This window comes from Pipistrellus hanaki (assembly GCF_964339955.1).
Source record: "Pipistrellus hanaki genome assembly, chromosome: X".
Lineage (NCBI taxonomy): Eukaryota > Metazoa > Chordata > Mammalia > Chiroptera > Vespertilionidae > Pipistrellus > Pipistrellus hanaki.
Genome location: NC_140524.1, coordinates 22,601,949 through 22,612,112, shown reverse-complemented (window position 1 = coordinate 22,612,112; position 10,164 = coordinate 22,601,949).

Below are 10,164 nucleotides of genomic sequence, written 5' to 3'. Positions count from 1 at the left end.
TGGTCTGTTACATAGGGTCCATGTTTTGTTCAGCAGTTATGCCTTCTCCCATTCTGTGGCTAGTGTAGAGTTTTGGATTATTAAAAAGTAAAGGTGTTGATCCTGGAGTGGGGTACCCCTCTGGTGATCATGCAATCCTAGATGCTGACTCTTCCAAACCAGTCAATTCCATGCCTTTTAGGAAGTGGACCTTGATCTGACTTTTCAAAGGTAATGTAAAGAGAAGCTAGCTAGGAGGCTTTTCAGAGAAGGCTTCTTCCTTTCAAAAAAATATGCTTGAAATCACACCTAATTGTTATAAACTATGAATCCCACACATTTGTCAGTCAGTATCTGTCAAAATTTTTGAACCCATTATTCAGAGAACCAGCAGAATGACAGGGGCTTTAGAAAATGCATTTACATTTACAAGGTCTTTGACTGTGTAAGTAGAAGGGAAAGGGATAAAGCCCTAGCTGGTTTTGCTCAGTGGATAGAGCATTGGCCTACGGACTGAAGGGTCCCAGGTTCGATTCTAGCCAAGGGCATATGCCTGGGTTGTGGGTTTGGTCTGGAGGCAGCCAGTCAGTGATTCTCATCATTGATATTTCTCTCTCTCTCTCCTCCCTTCCTTTCTGAAATCAATAAAGAAATATATTTATTTTAAAAATGAAGAGAAAGGTATACAGAATTGTGGTTAATTTTGCTATGGTAGATGATCTGTAGGACAAAAAATTATAACTTTTTCTAACAGGCAGAAAAGAAAACCACATTACTTTGCATGCTTACCCTTAAATGTACAGTGCTGGAAAAAAAAACACCTACTACCTCATGTATGGCTGGGATAATTTAAATATCTCTACAGTTAAATAATAGGTGGGCATATAAATCAATACTCTGTCAAATCTGTGTCATTTCTAAATTAGGTGAATTTCCCAGAACATATGAAAGAGGAGTCAATCACAACAGTGATTTTGATTATTTTTCCTCTCTCTCCATATGAAAGGTAAATAAATACTTGCCCTGTATGTTCAATTGTTCATCAGGCTGTACGTGGAAGTAGAGGTGCATTTTCTGCATTATGTATCTGGTAATGTTTTGTTCCCAGAAATAGTGGAAGCATTAACTTGCAATGTGGCATGTAATAGGTCTAAGTCTTCTTGAAATCAGGGGGAACTTTGGAGTTAATACAATGAAATTACGGTTCACAAGGTTCTCAAAACAATTAAAAATAGCTAATTATGGAGTTACAGTTTAAGGCCTTGGCAGTCTGCCTTCCCAGATGGGGTGGAAGAATGATCATGTTAAGCATATTCACTGTTTGGTTTTATATTTATTAAACTTTATTTCTTAAATATATTTTTATTGATTTCATAGAGGAAGGGAGAGGAAGAGTGAGATAGAAACATCAATGATGAGAGAGAATCATTGATGGGCTGCTTCCTGCACGCCCCACACTGGGGATGGAACCCAAAACCTGGGCATGTGCCCTGACTGGGAATGGAACCGAGAGCTCCTGGTTCATAGGTGGATGTTCAACCACTGAGCCACGCCAGCCAGACTAAATTTTATTTATTTTAGAGAGAGGGGAAAAAAGAGTGGAGAAAATATTAATTTGTTGTTCCTCTTATGATTGGATTTATTGGTTGATTCTTGTATATGCCCTAACAAGGCTCAAACCTGAAGCCTTGATATATGGGGATGATGCTCTAACCAGTTGAGTTATAGGGGCAGGGCTATTTGGTTTTAAATACAGATTCTGCTAAGTTGGTGTGAGAAGTGTTTGGAAGCATTTTACTTTAGGGAGTAGGTCCAGCATATTCCCTGCAATCTGTCCACCTGTCTCTAGGTGGAATTGGCAGGGACTTGCTGATATCCTTCAAACAATGTCGGTATACCTCTACTTCCCTAAGTAAAAATTTTCTTTACCAGAATAGGTTCTGTTAGGGATTCTTCCTTGGACTACACTATTCATATTATCCTAAGTCATCATCCATGCTGAAAATATCTTGAAGAGGCTATTTCTCTATAAAAATTAATCATGAACATCTCTAACAAGATTCCATGCAGGGACTGAAGCTGTTGCATTTGTAAAAGAAGGGATATTCTTTTTCATTCCTTTTTGATCTTGTCCCTTCCAGTTGTCATTTTGTTTTCTCTGCCTCATTTCCTACTCTAATGTAAACAAAAACCCACATTGAGAAGTAGATGATACCAATAGTCTGCAAAAAAGAAGAAGAGTACAGGAACTTCTGGGCAGAAAAAGAAATTAACCTTTTTAAAAACTTGATGATAAATGATTCCTAGTGAAATACTCTGTATAATGAAATTGGGGAATGCCAGCACATTCTAGAGAGATCCGAAGGAACTTTTGATGATGTCATTCAAAAGAACTCACCCTTATTCCTTTCTGGGGACACACTTTGTGCGGTGAGAGAAGCATACTAGCCAACTGATAGTGCTGCAAAGGTTTTTATCAGTTCAAATGCTTCATGTTCACTGCAACATCTGCAGTGAGGCAGGGATTACATTGTGGAATAGTATAGCTTTTTTGTTATCTGGAAGAAAATTCACTTCCTAATATGGGAGGCTACTGATAGACCTTTGTCTATAAGTTACAGAGAATTTTATTCAGGCATCTTCAATATTTAGGGCGATTTGCCATCTGAAGAAGTTTCATTCTTCCACAATGAAAAATCACAAATAGCCAAAACCGGTTTGGCTCAGTGGATAGAGCGTCAGCCTGCGGACTGAAGGGTCCCTGGTTCAATTCTGGTCAAGGGCATGTACCTTGGTTGTGGGCATATCCCCAGTAGGGGGTGTGCAAGAGGCAGCTGATCGATGACTCTCTCTCATCGATGTTTCTAACTCTCTCTCTCTCTCTTCCTCTCTGTAAAAAAAAATCAATAAAATATATTTTTTTAAAAAGAAAAGAAAAATTACAAATATAGTCTTGTATTAGTTTGCCTGGTCTGCTATAACAATGTACCACAAATTGGGTAGCTTAAACAATAGCAATTTATTGTCTCACAGTTATGGAGGCTAGAAGTTGAAAATCACCGTGTCAGCAAAGTTAGTTCCTTCAGAGGCCTGTGAGGGAAGACTCTGTTCTAGGCCCCTTTCCATGGCTTGTGGATGGCTGCATTCTCCCTGAGCCCCTTCACTTCATTTTCCCTCTCTTCACGTTTTCCTCTGGGTCTAAATTTCTCATTTTTTAAGGACACCAGTCACACTGGATTAGAACCCACCCTAATGACCTTATTGAACTTGATTACCTCTGTTAAGGCCCTATCTTCAAATAAGGTCATGTTCTAAGGTACTGGGGGCTAGGATTCCAACATCATTTTTGGAGGGGAAGCATAATTCAACCATAACAGGTCCCACATTCATATTGTCTCAAGAGAAAAACTCTTTTGCCTGGTCTGTTCATGTGGCCTCTTTTATTCTAGATCCTTCCATGTCATTTGACTTTGAAATGGGTAGATGTGAGGTAATGGACATCGCTTCAAATGGGAAGAAGCCTTTGGCTTCTTTCAGTGGAGCATATCTGTTGGAGAAGAAATAGAGATAGGGAGGGAGAGGAAGAAAAAAAGTGAATATCAGTATAATTCATATCTTTAACCTCTGTATTGGCTCCCTGAATATGTACCTTTCATTTTTTTCTGGTTGATGCTTCTTATTTGAGAGATTGTAGGAAAGTCTGAAGCATGAGACAAGAGAGACCATTCTTACGGAAAAGCTACTGGAAACTGCTAGGGTGAATGCAATAGTTGGGTAAAGCCAGGACCTCAGGAAATCACTAGGGCAGAGCAAACAGTAATAGCCAGGTTGATAGAGACTCAGATATGGTGCCCCGCTGCTGGCTTTGTACATGGGGGTGGGGGGGACGGTCAAAAAAAGAACAACAGCACTTCTGTTCAGGAGAAAGATGCCCCTTTAGATCTTGCTCCAATGCCAGACAATTCAGCCCATCCCTGTATATTTCTGGTGTCTTTCAAGCAGCTGCCCAGTGCAGGAGTTCAGAGGGAGTGAGTCCAAGTGAACCCATGTGTGTGCCCTTTAAGAGGAATTCCAAAAGCCCTCAGTCTCACTCAGCCACAATCTTTATTGGGTTTCACAGCCAGAAGTTATGGGGACTTCTCTTCCTGGCACTGGAACCCTGGGCTGGGGGCCCTGGTTTGGGGCTATGACACTCGCTCCTCTACAGTCAAGATATACCTCCCAATATTTATCTGCCACACGTGGGTGTAAGACCACTCCATTCCCCCTCTACGCCCCTTCCACCACTCTCTATGTGGCTTCTTTTTTATATCCATAATATATGGCTTCCATTCAGCTACATTTCAGGCAGATATGAATGATGGTTGTTCTATAGTTTAGTTATAATTTTGATATGGTTGTGGGAGGATGGGAGTACCAAATTTATCTACACTACAATCTTGACCAGAAGCCCTATTTTCATGTTGTTGTTTTTAAATAAAGGGCCTGTTCACGTCTCTGGGCCATTTTTAAAACTTTATTTTTTTATTGATTTTTTTATTGATTTCAGAGAGGAATGAAGAGGGAGAGAGAGGTAGAAACACCAATGATGAGAGAGAATCATTGATCGGCTGCCTCCTGCACGCACCCCACTCTTCAGCCCACAGGCCGACGCTCCATCCCCTGAGCCAAACTGGCTAGGGCTGGGCCATTTTTAAATTGTCATTTAAAAAATTATTTAGCAATAGTGGTTCTTTATTATATTCTGGATAAAAATCATTTGTAATATATATGCATTCCAAATGTATTCTCTAAGTATATGCACCATGCTTTTCAGTTTTCTGAAAGTAATCTTCTAAAGTATGATGTTTTCCATAGTTTATATGAAGTCCAACTTATAATTTTTGTCTTTTATTTTAGTGTTTTAATATATATTTTATTGATTTCTGAGAGGAAGGGAGAGGGAGAAAGAGATAGAAACATCAATGATGAGAGAGAATCATTGATCAGCTGCCTCCTGCACGCCCCACATGGGGATTGAGCCCACAACCCGGGCATATACCTTAATGGGGAATCTAATGGTGATCTACTGGTTCATAGGTTGATGATCAATCACTGAGCCATACTGGCCAGGCAGTCTTCTATTGTTTGAAGTCCTCCAAAAAACAGATGCCAAGAAAGAATTAGACATTTATGAAGTTTATTGGGGGAACACTGGTAGAGGGTAAAGAAGAGAGAAGGAGCAGTTGAGGGAAGCCTTCGGTGTATGAAAGGAAAGGGAAAGGGACAGGGAAGGAAGAACCCATGTTTACAGTTGAAGTTTTTTTTTTTTTTTTAATCTCTTTTGAATAAATTGGAAACTCAGAACAAATACTGTTGCTACCGGAGTTGTGTGCCAGACAGGAATGGCTCAGCTCTAGTAACCCTCAACTGCTCAGTCATAACCAATAGCAACCTGAAGAGAGCCTGACCTCAATGTGAATACTGCATTGAGTACAAAAGTGCATGACCTGGCTGGTTGCTCAGTGGTTAGAGTGTCGGGCAGACCGAGGGGCCTCTGGTTCAATTCCCGCTCAAGGTTACAGGTTCCCCAGTGCCAATAGGGATGTGTGTGGGAGGCAACCAATTGATGTGTTTCTCTCACTTCAGTGTCTCTCTCTCTCTCTCTCTCTCTCTCTCTCTCTCTCTCTCTCTCTCTCTCTCTCTCTCTCTCTCTCTCTCTCTCCTCCTCTTACCTCCCTTCCACAATCTCTAGCAATCAATGGGAAAAATACCCACAGGCGAGGACTTAAAAGAAAAAAAAAGTGCAGTATCTGGAAGGTGACTGCTCACTATTATCATGATAGAAGGTTGTCTTGAAGGGAAGTCCAAGTGGCACACACTTCCATAGCTACCCCAGTGCAACACTGGAGCACAGATCTACTTATTTAAGTTATGAGAACATCTACTACTTCATGGTTGATATGGCCTCTCTTCATGAAAGAAAACTTATAAGATGTAGATTAGTGTAATGAACTACAGCCCCCATCACTGTAATTGGTCTCCATACTACAATTGTGATTCATTCTATTCCTGTTCCACTATTTAAATTCCAACATTTTTATTTATTTAAAATTTTGTAATTGATTTTAGGGAGGGAGGGAAGAAGGGAGGAAGGGATAGAGAAAGACACACACACACACACACACACAGAGAGAGAGAGAGAGAGAGAGAGAGAGAGAGAGAGAGAGAGATCAATTGGATGCCTTCCACATGCTTCCTGACTGGGGATCAAACCCACCACCTTTTGCTGTATGGTCCAATGCTCTAACCAACTGAGCCACACCCATCAGGGCTCTATCATTTCTATTTTTTTAAATATATTTTATTGATTTCAGAGAGGAACGGAAAAGGAGAGAGAGATAGAAACATCAAATTATTTCCATCATGATGAAAATAATTGATCTGCTGCTTCCTGCATGCCCCACACTGTGGATCAAGCCTAGCAATTGGGGCATGTGCCTCAATAGGGAATCCAACTGCAACCTCCTGGTTAATAGGTCTATGCTGACCACTGAACCAGGTGGCTGGGCTAACTATGTTTTTGATTTGCATTTTTCTAATGATTAGTGATGTTGTGCTCTTTATCATAGACCTGTTGGCCATTTGCATGTCTTCTTTGGAGAAATGTATATCCAGGTCCTTCCCACAATTTCTTTTCCTTTTTTAAAAAAAAATAATTTTTTATTTTTCAGATTATTACAATTGTTCCTCTCCCCCCCCCCATAGCTCCACTCCACCCATTTCTCACTCCCCCCCTCTGCCCTTACTCCACCCCAGCACTGTCCTCATCCAATTTTTGTCCAGTCTCTTCCCGCACCCCCACACCCCTTTCCCTCTGAGAATTGTCAGTCCACTCCCTTTCTATGCCCCTAATTCTATTATATTCACCAGTTTATTTTGTTCATCATATCTTTTATTCACTTGATTTTTAGATTCACTTCTTGATAGATATGTATTTGTTGTTAATAATTTTTATCTTTACCATTTTCTTCTTCTTCCTCTTCTTAAAGAATACCTTTCAGCATTTCATATAATACTGATTTGGTGGTGATGAACTCCTTTAGCTTTATTTTATCCTTGAAGCTCTTTGTCTGATCTTCAATTCTGAATGATAGCTTTGTTGGGTAGAGTAATCTTGGTTGTAGGTTCTTGCTGTTCATCACTTCGAATATTTCTTGCCACTCCCTTCTGGCCTGCATAGTTTCTGTTGAGAAATCAGCTGATAGTTGTATGGGTGCTCCCTTGTACAATAGATAATTAACTATTTCTCTCTTGCTGCTTTTAATATTCTCTCTTTGTCTTTTGCTCTTGGCATTTTAATTATGATGTGTCTTGGTGTGGTCCTCTTTGGATTCCTTTTGTTTGGGGTTCTGTGTGCTTCCTAGACTTGTAAGTCTATCAATATTTCTTTTACTAGGTGGGGAAGTTTTTGGTCATTATTTCTTCAAATAGGTTTTCAGTGTCTTGCTTTCTCTCTTCTTTTGACAATCTCAGAATTCAGATGTAGGTGCACTTGAAGTTGTCCTAGAGGCTCCTTACACTATCTTCATATTTTGGATTCTTTTTGCTTTTTGCTTTTTTGGTTGGGTGTTTTTGGTTCTTTGTATTTGAAATCTTTGATTTGATTCTTGCTAGTCTGCTATTGGATCTCTGTATATTGTTTTTTATTTCAGTCAGTGTATGCTCCATTTCTAGTTGGTCCTTTTTCATATCCTCAAGGGTCTCACTAAATTTATCTGCCTTTTCTAGGAAATTCTTGAAAAAACTTATAATTGTGGTTTTGAACTCTATACCCAGTCATTTGCTTTCCTCCACTTCTTTCATTTGTGACCTGTTTCTTTGTCTCCACATTTTGGTTGCTTCCCTGAGTTGGTAGAGTGGATTTGTGCGCTAGGTGTCCTATAGGGCCCAGTGGCTCAGCCTCCCAGTTACCTGAGGTGGATGCTCTTGGTGCTCCCCTTTGTGGGCTGTGTGCACAATCTTGTTGTAGTTAAGCCTTGATTGTTGTTGGTATCACTGAGAAGAATTGATCTCCAGGTCAATTGGATGTGATGATCAGCTGTGTCTACCCTGGGAGAACTTCTGTGCTGGAGACACCCTTATGAGAGAAATTTCCTTCAGTGGGGCTTTGGTGTTCACTGAGTCTTCCCCTGAGTGTGTCCCTTATGGATCTAAGGAGTTGTAATCTGGATGGTCTCACTCTGATCACGGGGTACACTGGCTCTTGTATCTCCAAGAAGATGCTAGTTTAGCCTCTGCCTGAGGCCACCTAGCAGGAGCTACGGAGAGATCTGCAGATTCCTCTTCTTTTTTGGGGTTTTGAAGGTTCCCAGATGAGGCCCAGCTGTAAAGCAATGCAAGCTGCTGTGGGGCCTTGGGCCTTTTTTGGATGTTCTGGGTCTCACTGACTCAGCTGCAATTTGTTAGGTAAGTTTAAAATTCAAAGGACCAGGCCATTCATATGCAAAAGCCTCTGGGCTCAACTTGGATGGGTTGGAGTCTCAGGGCAGAGCAAACAGCAATGCCTTCCTGGAGGGGGAGGGGGGATCTCAGGGTGGAGTAAACAGCAATGACTTTCCATCAGCCTTGCCCTAAGAGGCCCCTGGGTCTCAGTGTCCCACAGTAATCACTGCAAGCACTTCTGAGAGAAAGCCGCCCTCGAGTTTTGCCTGCTGACAGACAGTCCAGTTTCTCCCCGTATAAGTGTGGGTCCCCAGAGTCTCTCCCAGAACTGGAATTCAAAGCAGTCGGGAGCTTTTGTCTCTATCCATATCAAGAAAGCCAGCCTCGTATGTTAAGTGTTCTGGTAGATATTATGTTATGTTTCTACACCACACACACACACACACACACACACACACACACACACACACACAAATAGTATTAAAGGGAGTGGGAGGAAACATTAGAAGGTCATTAATAATCTATGACCTTGATGGTCATAATGGTTTCACAGGTGTATACTTAGCTCCAAGCTCATCATTTTTTTAAAATTTTTTTTTAAATAGTTATTTTTTTTAATATATTTTATTATTTTGTACAGAGAGGAAGGGAGAGAGATAGAAAGCTAGAAACATCGATGAGAGAGAGAGTCATCGACCAGCTGCCTCTTGCACACCCCCTACTGGGGATATGCTCGCAACCAAGGTACATGCCCTTGACCAGAATCGAACCCGGGACCTTTCAGTCCCCAAGCTGACGCTCTATCCATTGAGCCAAACTGGTCTCGGCCAAGCTCATCATTTTATACATGCGTTGGCAAAAGTACATTTACAGTTGTTTGTATGAAAAAAAAATATGAAGGTTATTATTATTATTAAAATAGCTTTATTTACTCTGTTTCACACATAACTGTAAGCCTATTTTTGCCAACCCATATATTCAACAAGAAATCTTTATACATATTAATAACACCTCAATAAAATTTTTAAATGAGAGCTTCTCTCCCCCAAACAAAAAAGAGTGCCCTCACCAGACACAGAATCCAGAACTGTGAAAAATAAATGTTTTTTAAGCCACCCAGTCTATGCTATTTGTTATAGAAGCCTGAACTAAAACTGCGAGTAACTGATAAGAGATATGAGGTTTCTTTTTGGAGTGATGAAGATATTCTAAAATTAGATTTTGGTGATATTGTAGAACTATGCAAATAAACTAAAAGCCATTGACTTGTACACTTAAATGGATGAATTTTATACTATGCTGATTATATCTCAATAAATCTGTTAAAAATTAAAAGAGCCCACTAGGTTGGTGTGGCTGTAGTTGAGCATCGACCCATATATCAGGTCACAGTTCAATTCCTGGTCAGTGCACATGCCCAGGTTGTGGCCTTGATCCCCAGTAGGGAGCATGCAGGTGGCAGTCAATCCATGATTATCATCATTGATGTTTCTACATCTCTCTTGCTCTTCTTTCCTCTCTCTGAAATCAATAAAAACATATCCTATCTAATAAAAGAGTAATATGCAAATTGACTGTACCTCCACTATGCCCAAAAGCCACACCCCAGAGCCAATCAGGAGTGAATATGCAAATAAACCTAACCAAGATGGCTGTGGCCACAGAGAGCAGAAGAGAGGGTTGGGTTTTCCTGGCAATGGAGGAAGCCAAGCTTTCCCCTTGCCCTTGCTGGCCTCCACTCAATGCTACAAAGTTTCAATG